This window comes from Ambystoma mexicanum, chromosome 11, assembly GCF_040938575.1.
Source record: "Ambystoma mexicanum isolate Mex_15411 chromosome 11, UKY_AmexF1_1, whole genome shotgun sequence".
NCBI lineage: Eukaryota > Metazoa > Chordata > Amphibia > Caudata > Ambystomatidae > Ambystoma > Ambystoma mexicanum.
In genome coordinates, this window is record NC_090934.1 from 1,247,370,661 (window position 1) to 1,247,395,375 (window position 24,715).

Genomic DNA, 24,715 nt, shown 5'->3' on the forward strand with positions numbered 1-24,715 from the left:
GAATTTGTGGTGCATCTGAGATGTGCACCCTTATGTTTGTGAGAATCTGGCCCATAGTGGTAATCGCAGATGGTGTAAAGGAGGGTGGGGGAGATCAGGAGAAATCACGTGATTGTTTATTTCAGTCTGATCTTTTCCTGAATCCCTCACAGGGCTTGCCTGGTGAGCTTTTCCAGAGCATTTCCTTCTTCATCGACCCATGCGGCAGCGTCGCATTACCTGAATGCAGACTTCCTTGTGCAATGCTGCTGCTGCAGGTCTTGCTTTGGCTTGCCTGGCTATTTGACAAAACCCATTAATGCAGAGTGTGTTCCTTCACTCTGGCCTTTTCAGGGCTATAGTGCCAAGAGGCTACACAAATGGCAGAAGCTGCCCTATAAAAAGACATTTATATTAAATTGAGTTACTTACGTATGTAGTGAGCAATGCGAACCGCACAATAAACGAGTGTAATGTGGAAACATCAGAGGTTTATGACCTAGGCAGGGCATTCGATCTGAGGTTGAAATGATTTGCTCTTTGGCGTTTCGACAGCTTGCACTGAATGGTTCTTTTACGCTTCACAAGTGGCGCAGCAGTCAACACATGGCTGACCGATCGGGAATTACCAGGAAGTGAACCGCGACTTCCTTCCTTCCTATGCTAACCTTGTGTTTCCTGGTGCAGCATTTCCATGTCACTCATTTGTGGCCACGTGCACATGGCTCTCAGCCTGACTGCCGTCCAGTGTGAACGCGAGCAAGCACGCCTTATCCCCACCAGGTGAAAGTCTTCACACCAGAGAGGCGTTTTTGAGTGAGACTTGCTGTTATGACAGTAGGCGGCGTTGCTCTTGGCTAATTTATGCGCAGAGCAGGGGTTTATGCGAGTATGCCCTTGGATAACAGACGCGCCAGTGTAAGCACACATTCTTAGACACATAATCTTGTCAGCACTACTTTTGGCCGTGATGCAAATTTAAACGTGTCGCATACACGATTTTATGATTGATGCCGACGAAAGGGGGGGGGGGGGGGGGGGGGGGGGGGGGGGTGTGTGTGTGTGTGTGTGTGTGTGTGTGTGTGTGTGTGTGTGTGTGTGTGTGTGTGTGTGTGTGTGTGTGTGTGTGTGTGTGTGTGTGTGTGTGTGTGTGTGTGTGTGTGTGTGTGTGTGTGTGTGTGTGTGTGTGTGTGTGTGTGTGTGTGTGTGTGTGTGTGTGTGTGTTTCCCCCCCCCCGTCTCCTGTAAGGCCCAACCCATGTGCTTCTCCTCATACCCTGGAACGCCTGCCTACTAGAGCTGGGGGAGCCAGGGAACTCTGGGGCCTGGCTTGGCTCGGCTCTAGGGGCCCAAAGCGGGCCGAGCCTGAGATATGGCGGCACAGAAGTCGTTACAGCCACCCTTTTACTTTGGTGTGCGATTCTCTCGCAGTTCTTCGTTGGTATAAAACCTTTGGACATGGCCCCTCGCCCCCCACATAATTGCGCTGCATCTTACTCTGTGCTGCTGCCTCTGTGGTAACGGGTCCTCGGTCTCCATCCTGTCTGGGCATTCCTTCCACATAGCAGTGGGGCAAGGTGGGTCCTGGACCGGATGCACCAAAGATCCAAGGGCCAGCTGCCTGACTTCCTGTCTTGACATTGACTGATTGGCTGGCGCGGGACCGGCAGTCAGGCGGCCGGGACCTAGGAGCACAGCATTATTTTATTTTTATTTTTTTTAAAAATTTAGTGGGCGAGCACCGGGTGGGGCCCGTGGCCGGCCCTTGCTTTGGGCAGCCACTGGCCCGAGAGGAGGGCCAGGTCAGAGCACTGGGTTGGGCTCGGGCTCGCCCAGCTCTACTGCCTACTGAAGCCGCTCCACTCACCGGACAAGCACGCCTGCGGGCCATCAGTCGTTTTTCTAGAATGATTGTGCAGTATGTAGGCCCTAGCTGTTTAAAGGATATAATGCACAGTAAGTATTGAAGTCGTTTTCTGAGGACTCTGGTCATTCTAAAATGTGGAGTAGAAGGAAGTGGCTTTAGTATGTACAGACACGGACTCCTTGCTGTGTGTGTCTAGCGACCCATGCCATACCCGCTGACAATCTGTAAAGAGGAAGGAAGACCTTTGGAGCTCATTCTTCTCCCATGCATCTGGAGGGTTTCCAAGCAGTTAGTGCCAGACTGCCTTTGTTGGGTGCATTTGTTCAAATACGCACGAGTAAAAACATAAACAAATATTGTGCCCTTAAAATCCATGTAATAGCTCCTCAAATCGCAACACTTGTGCTCCAGGTTTCTGTCACTTTTTAGTTCTGCATGAGAAATAGAGTATTTTTTCTTGACGTATGCATGTGGGTTTTAAGCTTGGAGAGGTAGTAGCGTAGCACGTCCGAGTCGGCCGAGAGGTCTGCGTTCATGTGGAACCTTCTCAAAAAGGAACCTCCTGTTTAGAACCACGAGATAGCTACTGAGATATCTCTCCCATAGGACTGTACCCACACGGTCACTTATGTAAGGTGGGATGTCCAGGTCCAGAGCCTTGAGAGAGTCTATGCAGGATGGCTTCTTTAAACCCTCAAACCCATGCACAATGATCTCAGCTGCTGGTCTTGGCAATCTGCTAAAAACACTGGCATTGTAAGGCTGACTGCGCCCGTCATTGCCGAGGGCACGGGGGAGTGGAATAGTGCATGTGGTGCCATCAGCCCTTGGAGAATAGGATGCCCAGGAGGAGAGCTCTTTCCTACCCGAGGTGTACTCCATCAAGGATTTCCCACAAAATCCAGTGCGTTGGCCAGAGGTCCCATCATTTGATAAGGCGAGATTCCATTTCAACATCACCCACTCGGGGCATCGATTGTGATCAGATTTACCTTGCTAGACAAACTGATTAAGCAAATAGATTGGGGTTAATTTCACAGAGTGGCGGTATTCACACAGATCAGCAACGGAGTAAACTGGTTTAATTTCACTGCCTTGGATTCCTGTGCTCTCTTTGCTTCTCTGTGGGTCGCCTACGTAGTCCTTTTGGCATACACCTGGCAGACCTGAAATATGGATTAACTCCACTGATTGCTGCAGAGTCCACGATTGCTCAGGCAGATCAAGGAATTTGAATACATATCCGTTGCCAGTTACCCCCCAAGGCTGTGGATGGCTTGGGATTTATCGGACTGCTGGGAGCACCTTTGGTTGGCTGCAAGATCAGTGCTGTTAAGTTAGCGGTTTGTGGTGCTAGCGCCTCTCGCTGCAGGCATGTATTGAAGGTCATGTTATAGTTTTGGGGGCTGGCCTGGTACATTGCAGTGAACTAATTGGTTAGGATTTGCTTCTTGCACCATCTTAGGGCAGTGAAATAAACAGGGACGTTCATGACCTGCCCTAGTCAAATGGCCATCGATTCAATGTGCTGCAGAAATGAAGGGCATACACCGCAGATATGTCTGCCTTTAAGTAACTCTGCTGGTGCAATATTACAAGCTGAAAGTTGCTCCATCAATACCATATGGTCAAGAGGTTCTATTTCTCGCCTGCAAAAATAACTGGGATGCAATAGAATCAATAATCTGGAAAAGGGGGCTTATGTTTCCATCATATGCTGCTTGCACCATTAAGGTGGGAGTTTGGATTGATCTCATCGATGGCCTGTTTTGAGTGGAAAATTCTCCCGCTTTATCACAAATTAATTTTTCCCTTTTTAAAGTTCGCCATTTGAAGAGTTGGAATCTGAGATTCACCAGATGAGTCGGACGAACCTGGTTGGTCGCTCTTGTAAATGTGCATTGAATATTCTCACAGGGATTACTGTTGTATCCAACATCTTGACTACTGCTCCAACTCTAGTGGAAGAAAATTGATAAGATGAGAGCGTGCCACCTGTACAATAGTCTGTCGATTTGTGATGAGCCTGTGGGTAAGATGCCATGGTATCTCGCCAGAGTCCCTCATTTTTATTGGCGAGAACAATTCCTACGTTTCAGATTGAATTTGATGCAAATTGAAGAGATTAGAGCAATTCGATCAAGTGGTCAGTTTAATACTCAGGCCTGCCCATTGTGTAGGGTGGTTGGAACAGCCCAAAGTCGAGAGCTTTTAATTTCAGAATGCGAAACTTTACAAACCAGTAGCTGTTTATTTTGGTACATCAGATGGCTTACAACAAGAAATTTCTGGAACAGGACCACACATGGTCAGGAAGTGGTCCGGATTCACAGAGCGTTTTCCAATGGGGTGTTGCTGTTATTAAACGCTTCTGTGAAGTAGACTCCAAGCACAGCAGTCCTGAAATGTTTGGGGCAGCAGTTGATTTCCCCATTAAAGAAGTGTGAGAATCTATTGGGCAAATATCTGGGGCTCTGCTGCTATTATCTACGTTGAATCTCTTTTTATCGTGCATCGTTAATTATCATATTGTTTACTGTGCTGGTTTATTTTTTTTATTGTGATTTTAGATTTTATTATTGTGCGTATTTTTTCTTTTTCTATTTTATTGCGTGCTTCTATTTTGTTGTATCTATTTATGTAAGGCCAACTTTCTTTGGCTAATTCATAAGTAAAGAAAAAAGAAACCGGGATAAATGCATAGCGTCTGCGCTTCCACTGGCCTAATAAATAAATGCATAGGGTCTAATAAATGCATAGCGTCTGCGCTTCCACTGGCCTAATAAATAAATGCATAGGGTCTAATAAATGCATAGCGTCTGCGCTTCCACTGGCCTAAGGCAGTGAAGAGCAGTTTGTGTTGGCTTGGAGTGTCCCCTTTGCACTTGATTTAGTGTGTTTAGCAGATGTGACGTTTCTTCGCCTCTATGCAGCAACGTTCCTATTATTTCTGTGTGTATAATGCCGGTCTGAGCGGTCTCTAAAGGGGAGTGCAGCACCGAAAAGCAGTGGTCCCACTGGCTCGAGACCTTTGGGTGGTATCTAAGCTAGGAAGGGCCCTACATTTCTTCATCTTTTGTCTTGGCACTGTCCTGTCTTTTCCCCGAACGGTCCTTGGTCGCTCCCTGTACGGCTGCTCTACATACATTTTTCTGTCATTTCCTGGTATTCCTTGAGTGGATTCATGCCTGTGTTACGCGTGTTTTGCTTTCCAGGGACACGCCAGGTCACCCAAAGAGCTGACACTGTTTACGGGTTAATTGCTGGGGCCCACAGGGATATGCTGTTAGTCGGAGTTGGGAATTTGGCAGTTTGTCTGCATGAATAACAGCTCGGTATGTGTTTTCAGGAATGTCGGAGCCGACCAGGTCCTGGCTGTTTGTATTGGCAGCGCTGGTTAATTTTCCCACTAATCGGGTTACAGATTGGCACTGCAGGTCCGCGTAAGAGGCTATGATGTTTGCACAGTGTCACTCAGTCATGGGTTGGTGTGATAAAGAGTGCGCGGGAGCGAGCGCTGCACACTGATATCACTCATAAAAGTGCTGGTCTTTGACATGGCAGAGTCAGGGCTGCAAGTTATATAGGCAGCCGTGATTTACCCCTGTGCAGAGGCAGTGGCGATTCAGCCCTGGGCCCTCTATTTGGAGTACCTAGTGGTTGGCGATTCAGCCCTGGGCCCTTCTTGCAGTATGCAGGTGGTATTTCCTATTGGCATTTGTATCGTGTAAAATATTGAGCTCTCAATCATATGTTCTCTGTTGAATATTTTAAAAACTACTGGATGCATTTACATCAAACCAGTCAAGGAAATTAAGTCAATGCATTGTGCCCAAATAGTTCCTTATTTGTTTCAAATATGCCAAGCTGTTTTTATGCTGCGGTGGTTCAAAAACAGAACATTTTCTCTATGGGGAACATGAATGCGACAAGGCTGAAACAAAGTTTTTGTGTTTTCTAAATAACCTTTTCATTTTCTAACGAAGTGCTCCCAAAATGTCCAGTTTAGTGGGGCTCTAGACAAACGTTTTCTTTGGAAAATGTCATCGAAATCCATACAGCAGGTCAAAAGCGATTAGCCTCGCTCAGCCTATCTGCTGTAAAAAGCAACAAGACCGATGTGAAGGTTTTAAGGAGCAGCGGGCACCTCCTTTTCCATCAAATATTTTAAAAACTACTCAATGGATCTACCCCCCAAACCAGACAAGAAATGTAAGTCAACGCCCAAGTTGTTTATTTGGTCCAAATCTGCTTTGCGGTTTTCGTGCTTTTAAAAAAGTACACTTTTTCTCTATGGGAAAATTAGTGCGACTAGGCTGAGAACAGCGTTTTTGTTTTCTTCATCACTTTTTCATTTTCTAATGAGGTCTCTATTTTCTAGTGACTATAACAGCTACTACCTCCTACACTTTAGCTAATTTGTAACACCTAGAATTCTTTTATTGGGTTCAGTATAGTTTTTGACTGCATTTATATTGAATGTTGTCTATGTATACTCGGGGGAGGGGAGGCGACGTTAGTTGCAGGGACATTAAGGTGAGCAATACATTGTAACAAATCCTTTGAAATTTAGCACACAAGGTAGCTTTGCCTGAATTGTCTGCTGAATTTCAGGGGTTTTATTGCGTTACATTTTCACCTTAATGTCCCTGCAACTAAAGTTGTTTTCTTTTATTTATATATAAAAGTTTGTTATGCAGCAAAATACCTTCTGTTCAAAATTGTACGAGTGCAGGCCTTGCTTTTAGATGGCAAACCCACCAAATGTCATGAAACTGAACTTATTTGGTTAGGGCTTGCTTTCAAAGTGGCACAGGTAGTATAGCTCAGTGGCAACCTGCTCGCCTTGGAAGCAAGACGACACAGAGAAACACTGGTTCGAATTCGAATCCCGGGTCCACGCTTAGAAACCTCTTTGGTTTAAAAATACCCAATTATATATAAAGGGGCAGGGTGTTGCGCTGTATCAGAGTACCGGACATATCACTGCTGGTCCTATGTTGCGATTAGGATAAATGCCCTGTATAGACAGGTGCTCCTTTGTGATTCAACTCTGGAGATGTTATATTCCAGGGTACTGATAGTTTGTAATTCAGTTCCCTTCATTTATATATATAGGTGCTCATTTGGGATGGGCTCTGTGTTTTCTGTCTGGGTATGCAAGTGTGTGCTGGGAGCACGCTCTGCATACCCTCCCTCTAAGGAGAAATTCTTTTGCTTGTAGCCTGTAGCCCTGACTATGCTTTTGATTGCACACCATACGCGGCAGTCTTCATCGCTGTTCCACATATATTCCAGGGCCACTTTTCAGTTGAGCTCCATGTTCTCGCTGTATAGGTGCTCGTTGTTGAGTGAGCTCCATGCCCTGTGCATATATATATATATATATAGGTGCTTCTTTGCGAGTGGATCCTATACCCTGCATGTTAGATGCTCGGTTCTTGAACTCTACATGCTCTATATAAATGTGCTAGTTTGTGATCCAGACGTATGTTCCCTCTATGGAGGCGGCCATTCTTCCTCCAGCTTTGTGCCTGGCATATACAGGGGCTTGTTGGTGAAGGCCTGAAATTGACGCAGCCTCAGTTTAATGTGGCTGTCTGAATCTGCAGTGTCTGTAGGCGCTAGGAATCTGCTGGTAGGCAGCATTGCAATGCTGCACAAAGCAAGCCTCATTGATACTTTGTTTGCAGGAGCGAGTTTATTTGTGATTGAACTTTTTGTCTTGGAATATATAAAGGTGTACTCGTTTGTGAACTGTATGGCCCTGTGTACACTGGTGCTTCTTTTTTGATTGAGCCTATAGAAGTACCGAAGCACACGAGTGACGCACACACACCCATGTAAAAGCCGGAAATGACCTTTCGGCAAGTTACCATTTAGAATGGAGAGCAGCCCAGGTGGGATACGTCAGTTACACCATTGGCGTCCCATTTTGTTTGTTCACGTGCCTGCATTTTGGCACCATTCTTCAGCATTGGATGAGTCAAATAATGGTCATGCCGAACCAGGAAATGACCCCTCTTTACCATTCCAGGCACAGTACTGCAACTTTTGAATTGGCAAAATCAGACGTCAAAGGGGGCGGCAACTACAGAGTAAAACGTCCCCTTACTTTTTTGGGAGAAATCTGTCATCGTTCCCTTACTTTGTGACCCAGAGCACCGTTCCAGGTTGGCAGCGAAGGACACACGTATTTATGAAGCAGCTTCACCCCTACTGGGGATTTCAACCTGGGCCGTGCTGGTAACACTCCAGTGTCGCACCACGGTGCGCCACCTTGCTCTTGGTAATTTCTATAGACTACCTAGGAAATAACGCTAATTGCTGAGCAATCACAAAGCCCCTGCTTGGCCATGATCTTTGTCTTCTGCAATAAATCATGGACTGCTGCAGACACAATGTCTATACAGATAAGAGGCAGGGGTGTGTGGCTATAGTCCTAGGCGTGTCCCAAGGTGGGAATGGTGGGTGACTAGAAGGGGCGGCTGCTTAAAGCTGCATGCTGTGGGGGACAATGACCAACCAAATGGAGGTTATTTAGATGCCTTTTCTTTTGCTGTGTTCAGTCTTGATAGTACTGTTGTAAACACTGCAGTGTGGGGCAGAGTGGAGAAAAGGAAGGTATGGTGTATGAATTGTGGGGGGGATTGAGTAGGGGGGAGAGCAGGAGGACGTGGGGCCGGGGATCATAATTCCAATACTTTTTTTTATTTTACACTTCCACCACTGGGCAGGCCAACCTGAAATAAGCAAAAGCAAATTCTGAACCATGCTTCATACCCATTAAAGCCCACAAGAGGAGTATAGCCTGTCCAGGCACCTATGCTCCCGAAAACACTTGAAAACTAAATGTTCGGAAGCATAGGGTGAAACACACTTCAAAACATGGAAAGGAACGTTGGGGTAAGTTCCTATTTGAGTTTTTTTGTATATTTTATGCTATACTCCTCTGAGTTTCAATGAGTGCAAAACAGATTGGCATGGATGGTATTTTACCAATGCAAATCCTTAATACTGTGCAGGGAACGATGAAATAAAGGGCTGTCCTCTTCTGGCTCGGCATGGATCGTATTTTACTAATCCAATGCTTGAAGGCTTTGCCAGAATTTCAGGCAAGTGAGTGGGCAGAATCTATCTCCCACTCAGTATATAAACAATCCAATCAGTTAGCAAATCACTCTGTGAATAAATGACATGTGCGGAAGGGGACAAATTGCACCAATGTTGGTTCCAGGTTGCTTTGCATAAAATCAATGGGCATTTTGCAACATTAGCTAGACCACCGATTTTTATATTTAAAAATTACGTCTGTGATGGTGGAACCTTCTGAAAATGCAGTGCCTACTATATTTGTTAATATTTCAAAAAAGGTAGCAGGCGCTCCTCTCTAGAAAGAGCATGGCATGATAACCTGTTCTAAGATGAGTTTGCAGCACACGCTTTTTTCTCACTGTACCTTTCACAGATGGGAAATACCCATTTGCAGATCAGTCTTTGTCCCGCCCACATGAGCAGTCCAGCACCGAAATGCTATGGCAATTCCTCTCTGAACAAGAGTACCAACAGCAACCCCTTACACGTGTTTCAGCCTTGTTGGGCCTCATCAGTGAGGCGAAGCTGTGCCTCTCTGAGCACAGTGAGCAGGGAGTCCACGTCTGGTTGCCCCCCCCCCAGGTAACTCAGGGTGACCATCGTGCCATGCTCTTTCTGGAGAGGAGCGCATGCTACCTTTTTTGAAATACTATATTTGTTACTACACTCACTTTGACATTAAAATGCGGGCACACCGCAAATCGTATATACTGATTTCGACAGACGCGACTGTAGACTGAGATGCCAGATGTCGCCGTGCAGAGGACAGAATTCACATTTCCCTAAATGCATTATTTTCACCGCTTGTAAAAGTATCATCGCAAGTCTCCTAAACCATACACGTTCACCCGAAGCGCGCTTTGACACCTGACGTGTGTAGAGGAAAAATAGCCTAGGCGCTTATCATGGGGGAGCAGATAGAACCCTGTGAGCAGTTTGTGGAGACTGCTGGGTCACCGCCAGCCCATTTAAAGCCCCGTGTTTCTGTTGGGTTATGTGTACCCTATGGAACTGACATTCATTGCTTTGGCTTGTTTCAGTTTTTTTTCAAAAAAATGTTCTGTGAGATATACCATTTTATCTCTGTATTTAAAAAAAAGAATGGGGAGAGGAGCCTGCCCATTGTTGGTTGGGGGCTACCCAAACCTGCCCATTGTTGGTTGGGGGCTACCCACCATGTGGAGGCGCACACGCTTATTGGTGGGAAATATGTACACCCCTCCAGTTTAATAATTCACCTGCTTCCACTGTTTCAGAGGCCGAGGGGCCCTGGGATTTGACGTATACAGGTACTTGTGTGTCTAAACTCTGTATGCAATAAGAAATAGTGCTGTTTGTTAAAACTTCTCCTTGAAGGATATACAGTTAGTTAATGAGCGCTGGCCTCTAGAATGCAATTTGTTGGAAGACCTCTAAAGGAAGGATAAATGCCGAAGCCCAGCAAACCTCGAATGAAGATTTCTATGTGCCACATGTCAACATCTGCACCCCAGCTGCACCTATATATAGGATATGGATATCCTGGCCTCCCCCAACAGGAGGCACAGCAAACCCACATGTAAAGATGCAGTTTTAGACCTGGCGCTCACAGGTGTGGCTCATTTTTTAATCTTTCACTCTGGGTCTAGCAATCATTGAAAATGGGACACACATTTGGAAGGGTGGGCATTTGCCAATACAAAGTCATATTCCGAGTGGCAAGTCTGTATAACACTTGAGAGGCATGGACAAACATTACAGTGATTTAATAATGTACGTATTATAGCATTGCTGGAGCATCTCACTTTTTAGAGGCAATATATATATTTAATTTAGTACATGCTTCTTAAATGCTAACCAGACTTGCCATTCCCAATAGGGCCTCCTATTTGTATGTATGAAGGTCTGTATGTTTGCGTGTATAATGTATCTTCAGCTACTAAAAAAAAAAGTATCTGAAGGACGCTATACTTCTCTTCTAAGATCGGATAATACATTTTTGTTAATTTAAAAAAAAAAGGCTTTTGGTTGAAGGGACATTATGATTGTTAAAACAAACATTTAAAACCACAGACATACTGAAGTTTCGGTTAACAGCGCAAGCATAACTCTTGCGCCATGCAGCCTGCTTGATTCCTTGGATGATATCACACATGACGTCATCAATTAGTTAATTTATATGCTTGATTCTCCAGCATGGGGTCTTGCATGGACTCGCATCCTATGAATATTCACCATCTTCAGACTCGGAATCCTCAGTAAAATAAAGCAGTTTAGCTTTAAGAGAAAAACTGTATTGTCGCCTGTATAACCTGTTGCTGTCACTTTGGGTCATACTGCCCCAGCCAATGACACACGCCCTCCTTGGCTCCACCCCTGGTGGCCATTTTCAGATTTTTACAGCACGGTTTCATGTTGGTAGTCCTCGAGTTTCGCTCCTTGACTTTCTCAAGTATTTTGCGTATTTTTGCTAGTATTTCTTCAATCCGTCACCGTTGTGGCTTGTCGGTGGCGAGGATCTGTTGCTGGTCTTGATCCCACCGTCCGTCAGATCGTTCGATCGTGTGAGGCTGCAGATTTTGGGCCTAGTTCACGCATCATGTTGGAGGCCGGGAAGAAGAGCCTCTTCAAGACCTGTTCCAAATGCGATCAGAAGAACATCTTCTTCGAGCACCGCCACCGTAAGTGCATTTACTACCTGCACCCAGACCACATTTTGGAGGTATGCCCATCTGCCAGTCTTTTTCCTCTAAGCCGAGGAAGGATCGCCATCGGACACTGGTCTCATGGCTGGAGGAAGGTAAGGCCTCTGATTCGGGGTCTGTGCACAGTAATGCATCTGCCAGGGCTAGCTGGCCCAAAGAGCGTACTCCCTCTAGCAAGAGGTTGAGATCCTTTGAGGACGCTTCCAAGGGTAAGGTACCTAAAAAGGCGTTGCATGCTTTGACTTACTCGTCGGCGAGCACTGCAGCGTCTCAGTCGTCTGGATCAGCAACGGCACGAAGGGAACTCTGTCTTAGGCGGACCGGAGATCGTCCACCCAGTCGCCATCAACCCCGTAGAAAAAACATTGGTCATTGTCGACAGCACCAAGACTTGTCGAAATTGCCATCATCGACAGACTCGGTCAACGTCACTGTCCGCCAGGCCGGTGGTTCCATTTTTTGTCACGTCAACACACTTGTCGACTGGCAGGCACCATTTCAACAGTCATGACCGCTTTCTCCAGGGTAGCACTGCCCCCAAGGCCTTTGTCAGTCCTGGCTGAGTCTGCTCCGCCCGCGCTGCCTTCTCCCGGTGCACCTGGTACCTTTTGGAGAGGTTTGAGCAGAGAGAGGGAAGCACCTTCAGATCTTCTTTCTCCCAAAGCCCACAACAGCCCCCCAACTGCTTGCCATCCCCGTGGGGCCTCCCAAGGTTATACCTCCAGCTCCGGTCTCTTCTCCTGCCATCCTGTCAGGGGAGGAAGAGGTCTTTGAAGACATCGACTCACTCCCTATGGAGGGTGGCGCTGACCTGCTTCCGCGGCCTGCGCATCTGCTTCAGCCTGCTTGCCTTATGAGCCCCTGACCTCATCAATTTTGACGCCTCCAGCTTTGAGAGATCCATTGCCAAGAGATGTTTCTTTGAAAATGTTTTTAACTCTCCACACTCTGGTCTCTGAGATTCAGCAGTGACTTCTGCCTGTGGCTCCTGGTCTTCCTGTGGTTCCAGGCCCGGCTCCTGTGGCCAGTCCACCAAGACAGTCTAGGCCCCACCTGGCGCCAACTCCTCCAGTGCCTGTGGCCCCGCAGCCACCTCATGTTTCAGGGCCCTCTATTGTGAAGGAGTTGGTCCTCACAGGAAAGGACACTGGTACAGACACTAACCCAGATACAGATGGTACCCAGGGTACGGATGAGTTTGAGGACTACGTCCCTGTAGACTGAGATGCCAGATGTCGCCTGCCATCTAGGGACTACTCACCCCCACCATCCTCTGCCCTGGATGAGGTGGGATCTTTCCAGGCAATGATCTCCTGAGCAGCCAAGCTCTTCAACCTGGTCGCAGAGGAAAAAGAGGGTTACACTTTCCAGTGATGTGAATCCTCATGAAAGATTGTTCTCTCAGTCCCGCTTCTGGATGACGTCTGGGAGGACCGGCTGTTGGTCATGCAAAAGCCCTGCTCTGCACCTACAAAAAAGGAGAGGCTGGAGAAGAAGTATAGGGTGGCGAATACGGCTCCTAAATGTTTCAGAGGCCATCCAACACCGGACTCCATAGTCTTGGCTGTGGCGAGGAAGAGGTTGTCCAATACTTAATTCTCTTGCTCTGTCCCACCTGACCTGGTGGGGGAAGGGCGCTGGATGTGGCTGGCACACGCATAACCACCATTGCAGCATCTACAGTGTGGGCCGCCAATGCCATAGCCATCCTTGCCCAATATGACAGAGAACTATGGTACACGTTGGGGCCCATCCTCGCTGCCAGAGGACAAGAAACCAGGAGGGGGAGGGGGAAGCGCCATCTGATCATGCCATTACGGTTGCGCTTGATATTGCAACTCTGGTTTCGGGCAGCTGGGCATGGGGTTGCCCAATGCCGTCAAGGTTGGCTGAGGGCCATGAATTTCAGACAGGATGTCCAAGCCAAGATGGTCGCCATGCCTTTCGACTGGGATAACCTTTCGGCAAGGCAGTGGATGAGTCACTTCTGGCCATCAAGACTGACGCAGAGAAGGCACGCTGTCTGGGCATGTGGCAACATAGGAAGCAGAAACTTTGCTCCCAGAAAGGGAAGGTCTCCTGAACTTTTAAGGTGCTCAGCCCTTCCTACCGTCAGCCCTCGCGCTCCACTGTTCAGGAGGCAGCCAGAGGGCACTTCCAGACCAATATGGGAGATAACCAGCATTGTTGTCATCCGCAAACCACCAGCACGCAGACGCAGAAGGAAGCCTGACCAGGCCCGAGCCCCCACTTCAGCAACCCAGTGGGACGGCAGCGATCTCAGTTTGTCAACATATGGCGTGACATCTCCACAAACAAATGGGTGATCGACATCACCGAACAGGGACACCTTCTTGAGTGTCACGATATAATGCCCCTGCATTCCTCCCATACCAAGGCAAGAACAGCACAGAGCCCAGCTCATCAAAAACATTCGGGCCATGCTGCTGAAAGGGCCAATAAAACCTGTTCTGCTGTCCCTCTGGGGCTCCAGAGTTTACCTAAGATACTTTCTGATTTGCAAGAAGTCAGGTGGGTGGAGGCCCATCCCTGGCCTGCGTCAGCTCAACAAATTCCTGAAGACCCGGAAACTCAGGATGGTCACGATGCAGCACATGCCAGGACATCTCCCTCCTCCAGTTGGCTGAGCAACGACGGACCTGGAGGATGCGTATTTCCACATCCCCATTCACCCAAAACATCAGATGTTCGTAAGGTTCGTCATTCAAGCAAGACATTACGAATTCAAGGCGTTACCCTTTGGCCTCAAATTAACCCCCGAGAGTCTTCACCGAATGCCTAGCTCCTGTGATGGCTTTAGTTCATCAGAACGGAGTGCATGTCTATCCCTACCTGGACGATTGGCTGGAACAGTTGTGTACTGAACACCCAGGCGGCGCAACATACAGTGGAGATGGCCCAGACTCTAACTGCTATGGGATTCTTCATAAACTAGCCTAAATCCTGATGGTGCCACCCCAAGACGCCTTCTTCACCACAGAATTGTCTGGCTATCCCATTGGAAGAAAGAATAAAGACCATCCTAGGAAGGTCCAACGGCTGTGGTCGATCAGTGTTTGCTACTGTCATGGCCATCAAATCCCTGTTTGGGATGATGTCCTTGTGCATCCATCTGGTCCCTCTTTGCAGGCTACAAATGAGGTTGCTTCAGGAGTTCCTGTACGCCAGGTGGAAACAGATCTCTGGCTCATGGAATGACAGGATAGCCCTCAATCAGCTTTCTGCCAAGCCCTGCACTGGTGGTCCATTCACCCTCACATCTCGCAGGGAGCTCCCTTCAGGACCCCTGCGCATCAGGAGGCACTCGCCACAGATGCGTCGCTGAAAGGTTGGGGGCGCACATGTGATGACTATATGCCAGAGGCCTATGGCTCCTGGAGGAGAAGGCATTGCATATCCTCGTCCTTGAACTGCAGGCAGTTTTCTCAGCTCTCAAGTCTTTCAAGCCTCGGCTCTTAGGAAAAGTGGTCAGGGTCTTCACAGACAATACCACCACCATGTATTGCATCAAGTAGTAGGGCGGGACGAGGTTGCCCATTCTCTCTCTGGAGGCACAGAACCTGTGGCAATGGGCCATTGCTCACTGTATGTTCCTGGTCCCGTTCCATCTGGCAGGTATTAAAAATGCCATTGCAGACTCTCTCAGCAGGGAGCTGCGGTCCTGCTACAAGAGGCAGCCCCATCAAACTCTGGCCTCTCGATCTTCAGCCAATGGGGCAAGCCTCAGAGCAACCTGTTCGCTGCAGCGACAAACACCAAGTGCCAGAGGTTTGCCAACAGGTTACCTCAGACAAGAAGACTGGGGGACGCCTTCTCGATCTATGGAAGGCCGGTTTCTGTATGCATTGCCACCAATACCGTTGCTGTTACGTGTGATCAACGCACTCAAACTGTCCCGCTGCAAGATGATTCTCATTGCACCGATGTGGCCCAGGCAGATCTAGTACCCAGATCTCCTGCCCCTCTCGGTAGCTCCAGCATTCAGACTGCTTCCTCTCCAAGACCTGCTCTCCAGAGAAGGAGGATCCATCGTTCACCACGACCCAGCGTCTCTGATTCTGGCGGCCTGGCTCCTGCAGTCCTACAGTTTGGACACTACTTGTTGCCCTTCAAATGCAAAAACATTCTGACTATGGCCAGGGCTCCATCTACACTTGCCTGTTACAAGCACAAGTGGACACGTTTTACAGTATGGTGCCAGTGAAAGAAGATCTCTTCTTGGTGTGTTACTGTGCCACAGCTGCTTCCTAACTTGCTCTCGCATGCCAAGGCTGGCCTTGAACATGCATTGGTCAAGTTACACCTAGCCGCCATCTCCCGGTACACTCGGATGCCGGGCAAGCTCTGCCTGTGGTCACATAGCCTCATCAAAGAGTTCCTGATGGGCCTCTTCTTCAGGACTTTTCCACCAGTGAAGGCTCCTGCGTGGGAGCTTAATGTGGTACTTTCCAAGCTCATGGGGCCACGGTTTGAACCTATGCATCGGGCCCCCTTGAAGTTTCTTTCTTGGAAAAATGCTTTCCTTTTGGCTCTTAGCTTGGCCAGGCGGTTTGTTGAGATAAAAGCCCTCTTTTGCAAGTCTCCATATTTGCCATTCTGCCCAGCGAAAGTGGTTGTAAGGATTCATCCTTCCTTTATGCCCAAGGTCCTGTCGGACTTTCATTTAAACAAGGTTTTGGTGCTGCCAGTTTTTTTTGCAAAACCTTCTTTGGATGCTGAAAGGTCTTTGCATTCGCTGGACGTGGCTCGTGCCTTGACATTCTTTATTGCACACAGGAAGGACTTTTGTAAGACTTCTCAACTGTTTTTGAACTTTGAACCCGTGGGTCATGGGAAGGCTCTATTTAAAGCGTGGATCTCCAGATGGCTCTCCGGCTGTATCATGCATTGCCATCCGCTGGCCAACAGGCCGTTGCCAGGCAGACTGAGGGCCCATTCCACCAGAGCAGTCGTATCTATTAAGGCGTTCCTCCCTGTTGTTCCTCTGCTGGATATCTGCAGGGCTGCTAAGTGGCGGTCTACTCAAACCTTCACAAAATTCGACTGTGTCAACTGATTCCATGGAGGAGTCTTGTGCCGGACAGATTCCATGGAGGAGTCTCGTGTCGGACAAGCAGTACTTTGCAAACTGTTTTCTTGAGTTGAGTGTGTTCCAGAGGTACATGTATTGCTTCTTTTGAGCCTTGCCACCTCCCCTGGTTGTGTCTATGTACTGCTGTGTAATCGTATTCATAGCATGTGAATCCATGCATGACCTCAGGCTGGGGAACAAACAAGTTACTTTACCTGTAACTCTTGTTCTCCAGCATGGGTCTTGCACAGATTTACACGCGAACCCTCCCTCCCTCCTTCCCCTCTGCGGCTCTTCTTGGGTCCTTACTGCTACTGGCTGTTTTATTTTTAACCACAAAGATAGTTGTGCATCTGACAGTGAGTCCAGTTTCGTTACAAAGTGAGCCAGGGTTGCAGGTTTTTGAAAGTAAAAGATCATGAAATGAAAGCTCAGGATGTGAAAACGGTGCCTCAATGACAGTCATCAGCTGACCCTAGATGGAATATATAAGGTACTCCAGTGATTTCTCCTGGTAAATGATAGGTTGAGCGCCATTTAATATTTTCCGAAATAGACTGATTTTTAGGCTTCTGTATTGGATATTTTACCATCTTACTTTTTAAAAAAAAGGGTTTTTAAAGGGCATCCCAAGTCATGTCTTGAATGAATTTGCCCCACACCATCGACCTTGTTATTAAACAGTATATACTTAACATACCCTAAATCATTTTGATTTGTATTTTTCTTCGTATTGAAAGAGGAAGCTAGTTGGTTGTGGGAGGGGTAGGCAGCATGACCTATGTTTACATTTCCAAAATAAGAGTTCTAGAGACCACTTAATGGCAAAACAGAAGGCTTATTTGCAAAGATGGACTAAAGCAAAAACTCAAGCACACACAGATGCTTTTTTAACGAATTCCAATACTGTTTAAGATTGGAGGACTGGGAATTGGTCGTGGTGGGATGGGAGTATTTTGTGTCAAAACGTGTTTCCACTGTTGCCTGATTAAACACATTTTTTATTTTTTTTATTACTGCTTCTACTCTAGGTGTGAGTCAATTTGTTTCTCTAACATAACTAGGCTATCATAAACTAAACCGCGACTAAGCATTGTGGTAGCTGAAAAATTGCCCAAAGGATAGTGTGAATGCATAAACAAATGTGCCATTCAATGACCTCGTTCATACCAGACGGGTTCCGAGATCTCAGAAACCAGATCCAAAAGCTTTCCCTTGTTTTCGATAGTTTCTGTGCGTAACCTCCTCGTGGATTTTATATACTACTGCCCAGGACTCGCCTCTCTGTTGATCCACCTTGCAATTGACATGATTAAGTCTGGTTTTCTAAGTGCATGTTCATGTAATCATTTTCACACGTCGCTGAAATTGTTTTACGTGTGATTGTATGTTTAGTGTGTGGCTGATTCTTCTGAAGTGCATATCACCTGATAAAGAGACTGCGTGGTCTTGAAACATGTTGTGGCTGATCATTTGGAGTCGTTATGAATGCACATTAGTGATGTGTAAACATGTTAATTTAAACAGATTCAATCAATTCGAAACACATGACGAAGAATAATTTCTGTAAACCAATGTGTTCAAGCGACTCCAAGATTACACAAGCTTGCTTTATACCTGTGCATTACTGTGTTTGGCAATCCAGTCATGGTGGTGTGTGCTCCAGAACACGATGAAAGTGAAAATGAAATACATTGTGGTTGAGTCTCGTGCAAGTGCATTCGGCACTTCTCACAATGATAAGTCCTTCTGCTGCATCCACTGACCACACAAGTATATGCGCTGCCAGTCAAGGACTGACCGTCTTTCGATAACTTTAATGTAGGAAATGTCTTGGCCCCACAAGGTCCCGGCAAGATGATAGGTTTGTATATGCTGGATCTCAACCTTCAATTGCCAACCTGAGGACTCTGTCTACTACTTACATTCTGTGTAGCACTATAGCAGGGAAGGGCTATCTGTTGCAGGGCCAGTTGTGACCAAGGCGGCATGGAAACCTTTAGCTACCCAATTCAACGGATGGAAATGCTTAAGTCGACGAAGCGATTCAGTACAAGAAATTGAATGGTTATGACAGTCAGTGTTTTTGATTGCTTGGCGGTGAGGTGGTCCATTTAGTCCGCTGCCTTCTTTATTAGGGCATGTCATCGATGCAGCATCTTTTGAGTGGAAGGTGCTTGACTTTTTTCTATACTGGTTATTGATATTGATAGTTTTTTTGTATAGCGCCTATACACAATGTATTTCAAAGCGCTTCAAGGCAGAGGAGGGAGAAGGGGAATAATACAATAAGTCTTACAGGGCTTGAGACAACAAGAATGGGTAATTTACTATTGTACTAGGCCTGACGACAGTTCAGATAGACAATAAGTGAGGGAGGGGAGGGAGGGAGGGAGGGGGGGAGAGGGGGAGGGGAGGAAGGAAGGAAAGGAACAGACAAAGACTTATCGTACTAGGCCTGACGACATTTCTGATAGTGCAGGGGATAAGACAATAGGTGAGGGAAGGGAGGGAGGGGGGAGCGGGAAGGGGAACAAACAGTGACTATTGTACTAGGCCTGAGGACATTTCTGATCGTGCATAGTTTATGGTGAGGGGAGAGGAGAGAAGGTAGCCAAGGGAAAGGAAGAAAGACTGAGGGACAGTGAGTAAGGTGGCAGAAGCAAAGCAGGCAAGATTCTGAGTTAAAGAGCCATCAACAGATGGAATGGACACCTCCATGATAGAGTCAAAACAGAAACACATGGGTTGAAGAGTCCTGCAGGAGCGTGCCATGATACAAAGTCGATGATAGGCCCAAACATGACTCCATGGTTCCAGTGGTGGTTGAGCCACTCAAGTGTAAGACATGAATCGGGAGGGGTGCAAAGTGGTATCGGAACAGTTGGGCAATGGAGTGTTGAGATCTGAGGTTGTGGGAAGGGGAGCATATCGACTCATGAACTGTGATGGGTAGGGAAGGGTCAGGCTGTGAACTGCATTGATTCGCATCATGAAGAACTTGCATAATGATATCCTAACCCGTTTGGTGATGGAACAGAAAGGCGGGTAGAGACTAAAGGTTGAATAGCAGCGTCCGGCATTTGGAGGAAATGAGAAGAGGGATTGGATACAATTTTAGATGAGGGAGAGTGGTGGAGGAAAATTAGAATATCTGTTTTCTCTGGTTAGAGCATCCCACATTGTGAAGGCACCCAGTAACAGATGGCTGAGAGGAAATATGCAATGCAACTTGTATTGAGTTACTAAAGGTTAAGAAGGATAACCAGTTTTGGCCGCTATGAATTATCAGTTGATAGAAGAAGCAGAAAAAGGAGATTGCAGTGCAATTGAGGGATACAAGTGGATCAAGGAAGGGCCCTTGTAGAACTCCTGTTAGGAACGAGAAGGTGGAGGAAGGTGGAGGTAGTCGAGGACTGAGACCCAGTGTATGATATGCTGACATGCTTAGAGGGAGAATGAGGGTTGCTTCACGGATCCCTCATCGAGTTTGTCGTTATCCATGGCTTTAAGAGCATTCGGAATGTCATAGAGTGCGAGTACATGATTGGTGACTTTGAAGGTTGGATCTGAGAAAGTTGGAGAAATGGCAGATGGCATTCTCTTTTCAGTGGGGCCTTCTGCCAGAAAGAGGAATTCTTTTTAGTGTGCTTTTTGGATTCACAAAAAAGCTTGGAGCGGGTACTTTGAAGTGTATTTTGCAAATGCCTTTACTCTGCTTATTATTGCACTGTATAGATTGTTTTAAACAGTGTCCCAATAGCATGGCAACCCCTAGTGACGATAGTTTAATCGAATTCTCATATAAATGTCATTCTTCTGCTAAAATCCTGTTGCCCCAAAGTCTGGTATACCCATGATAACGCCTGTTGTTTTGCTATATGTAGTAGGGAATATCAAATGCATTGGCATGTGTATTTACTGGTAATCCTCTGCCCTTTGATTCACTCTACTGTGGTAAAGCTAGTTTATGCCGCGCTAGTTGATTATCGCAAGGAGTGTTTTTTCCGGTAATTATTTGCTCACGTAAATGGTATAGTTTTGCATATTCCCATGGTTAAATACCAGTCTGTTGGCCGCTGCGCAGAAGGAGCCTTCTTTCACCGCGCTTGCCTGAAAGCTGAGAAATTGCTTTGGTGGATAAATCAATTGAATATTGGTTGTGTATTTAATTTGCTTCTAATGGCAGAGCTTTAATGAGATGTTCTTGGTAAAAGGCTTCTCTGATTGTTTTCCTTGAATTGTTGTCATATGTTTTCCTGGCTTTTGGCTGACTGGCTGCTAAGGGAGTCGTTTGTTTCTGAATTTGTGCTTACTGGGAAGATGGGCAAGAGTAAATTAAGTATCGAGAGAGGGGCAGTGCCCTACTGATACCAGTAATCACTGGAGCAGATGACATCGCACATTTTCTTCAGGGTGCAATGAGGACACACGATTGACCATTATTGTACAATGTGGGTGAACACATGCAGAGTCTTCACCTTTCGTTATCTGCAGTTTTTGAGACACCTCTGAGACACCAACCTCTTCACTGACCAAACGTATTGTGAAGGATGGTGCATGATGTAGGACTCCTGTTTGCTTGGAATATAAGAAAGAGTGCTCCAAAGTCCAGTACATCCATCGGTGAACTCAGCAAGTTGGAGTAGAACCATATCTTTTTTTAATTTAAATTTTTATATATATATTTTATCCTCATTGGACTCCTGGAGCGCAAGCTTTTTCCCTGCTCACCAGAGTTCTTTGCCAGCTGTCAAACAGATGTTAAATATCAGCTATCCACAACCTACATTCCCCAGGCCCATATTATGCCCCGCTGCATTTGAGGCAACATCACTTACAGTAAGATATGTATGTCCGAGTGGGGTTTATATAGTAAAACGTAGCCGAGGGAAACGGGAGGCTGTACACACAAGGTGAGGATGCAATATGGAGCTGTGCATAGGGTTTAGGGATAGGACAGGTTAGTTGGAGTGTTGAAATGCAACCTAAATATCATTGGTGGACCAGATCTTCTTTGATAAGTAGTTTCATTTCTTACCTGAAATACATGAGGGAGCGAGCTGCTGTGCCGAGGAGTGGCATGTAGAATGAGAAGGCATGCGTTCTTAATTTTACATTTCTTGTTTTCCAACCGTACACTGTCATGACTTCATGTGCCTGGAGGTGGTGAGCTTTTTGGCCAGGTAGAATGGCCCAACACAGCTAACCTTTAGGAGTAGACTGTGTCATCGGCTTATTGATGTATCTTGCTGTTTTTTTTTGCCTGGAGTTGTTCTTGTGGATCCATGTAGAAATTAAAGCTGACTGGTAAGAAGATGCGGCCCCCTTTGCGGGACTCCACAGGTTACAGGGCATTGTAGAGGATCTGCTTGCTTCCATCTAAATGAGCCGTTCTCTGTGAGGTAGGTTGCAAAGCAATGCAAGACGGATTCACCGAAACTCATGCAGGAGACCAGGATGTTGATGTTTTTTTTGGTAGACCGTATCGAAGGTAGAAGATAGATTGAGAGGTACCAGAAGATGAGACTAGTCTCCTTTTAAAAATGGCAAGAGTGGCATCAGTGCCACTCCAGGGAATAACAGGAATTTAATGAGCAGGAGCTAAAAGCAGCACATGGCAACTTGCATCCTTCGGAGGAGCAATCTCTGGGGAAATGAGACTTGGGGCCTCATTACGAGGTGGGCTGAATGGGTATAACGGCGCCGATAATGGTGCCGGTAAACCCATTCCGCCCTATTAAGAGGTTCCCTTGCGGGACCCGCAAAGGACGTCTGGTCAGACCAGACATCCTTTGCGGGTCCCGCAAGGGGACCAGGGAGCTAATAACGCCTTATGGGGGCTCAAATGGGGATGGGTCTTTTGAATGAGGAATTACCGAGTCCTCCAAGGTTGGAATGGCCCGGTAATTCCTCATTCAAGGAACCCGGACCTGAGTTTGGAGGCAGCCATGGCCTTTTTAAGGGCATAGCTACCTCCAAACCAGGCCTTTAGTGTAGAACTATGACTTTGCTTCCATTACGCTTGAAACGTCTTCTAAGTTTGTTGTAATGCTCATTTGTTGACATTTCCACAATCAAAGAGTGTATCACATAGGTATGTTTATATGGAGTCAAAGTATCTCCTGGTAGATGTTGGTGTTAAACCAGCCAGGCTCTCCTAAGCTAAAACCAGGAGCGAAATAGCTCCATTGATGTGGAACACTGCCATGGATGGTGGCAGTCTTAGTGCTATAGCCAGGTCAGGCTTGGTATTTTTAGAGAAGGGTATGTTATGTGATCTTTTTGTAATGCTGGAGGGCTAATGAAGGTGGGTGAAATGTTGGTAGTTTGACTAATCATTGTGGCCAAGTGTGTGTGTTTTTAGCAGAGGGAGAATCTGGATGGCCATCAAAGTGTTTGGGAAAATGTTAAGTAGGAAGCAGATGCTGAGGAGATGTAGGAGTGATCTGAGTGTATCCCTTGTAATGGCTTTTTTTCCAAGGAGGCAGAGAGGATGTCGCCTTCATACTTTGTCAAATTTGGGGTCAAATGTGTTGGCCAGACCTTCCAGGGGGGTGGTTTTTAATGTGGTCCACCGCATCAGTGCTTTGTGGACGGGGGATTGGCATGTCCAGCATAGGATTTGAGCTGTCGATATAACTTGTGATCTTGCCAATTGTCTGTGAAATGGTTGTTGGTGTTGCCAAGATTGCTGATCCTGCCGTAGAGTTGATGCAGTGTTTGGCAGCGTGTTTTTGTTTGATGCCTTGACATTTGTTGTGGAGTTGAAGCTGGATTTGTCTGCGGAGATACAGATATGATGCACTGCCTTCCTTTTGTCCAACTGAAACCATATATCCATTTTATATTTTTGTATGTTTAGTACCACAATTCTGTAGTTATTCCATATACTACCTTCCTCAGTTTTGAGTGCACTACCCATGCATTTGGCAAATTCTAAGGGTTCAGAGTATCTTCATAATCCCCAATGTAGGTTTCCTGAACGTTGCAGTTTTACCTAAACCGCCACCTTGCACTTTAGTTTTGTTTGCAGTCATGTCTTGCATCATAATACTCTGTAGCAGAGAATTTTCTTTGTTGCTTGTACTATGTTTCTTAGTACTTCATTTAACGATTCCTTATCCCAAAGTATATACTAGTCTCCTGGCTTTCTGGTTAAATCTGAATGCTGGGCCTTCATTGTTTCCAAATCTTAAAGGGTACCAAGTATCTATAGTTAAATGAGTGCGAATCTGCAGGCCCCAACCAAATTCTCTTGTAAATCCTTCTCTCACTCCACCACCATGTTTAACAAAAATCTTCCATTACGGCATGGTAGAAGCTGGGAACACATCCATTGGTTTCTGAATGATCGAGAGAAGATGAAACCTGCCCATCCCTCCCTCTGGCCCAGAGGGCAGCAGGCCAAATGCTTATTCTTCTTCGCCATTCATTCCCTGGGAGTTTGAAGGTAGCGATACACAGATCACCCCCAGATCCCCTATTTTTGGAAAAAATATATACTAGTCTTAAGGGCAGGCACAGGGTAACATGTACAAACACCTTTACTTTTAAATTATTCTTCCATATCTTGATACTAGTTATACACTGTTGTCAAGGGTTAGTTTAGTAGGCTATCTTCTGTTTCCAGGCGTGTTACCACTATTGCTTTAGTTACTTCTTCTTTAAGGGTACTCTTTGAAGAGCTTAACGTTTTAGTTTTGCTTCCGTTCCGGTGGGGTATTGAGATCGCTGGGCAGGTTTTGAATCTCCGTGGTTGAAATACACAGATCCCACCATCCATGAAACACAGATATGGCAAATCTATGAGCACGATGAGAAAGGTTCAGCTATAAGGAAACATGAAATCATATGTAACCTCACAAATATTGAAATGGAGCAGAGAATCTATAGGTAAGCTCTGAAGTATAGGGTTACACTGAGATGTGAATCCCTGACTAGGCTTTGAACGATAAGTGTACATTGATAAGTGAATCCCTGTATAGTTCTGGGATGG

At 46.4% G+C, this 24,715-nt stretch overlaps 1 protein-coding gene across 7 annotated transcripts in view; it reads left to right on the forward strand.

Moving 5' to 3' along the window:
• The window catches only part of MYO9A (myosin IXA), a 1,154,601-nt gene that overhangs the window by 130,101 nt on the left and 999,785 nt on the right, over positions 1-24,715 (forward strand). The window lies entirely within an intron of this gene.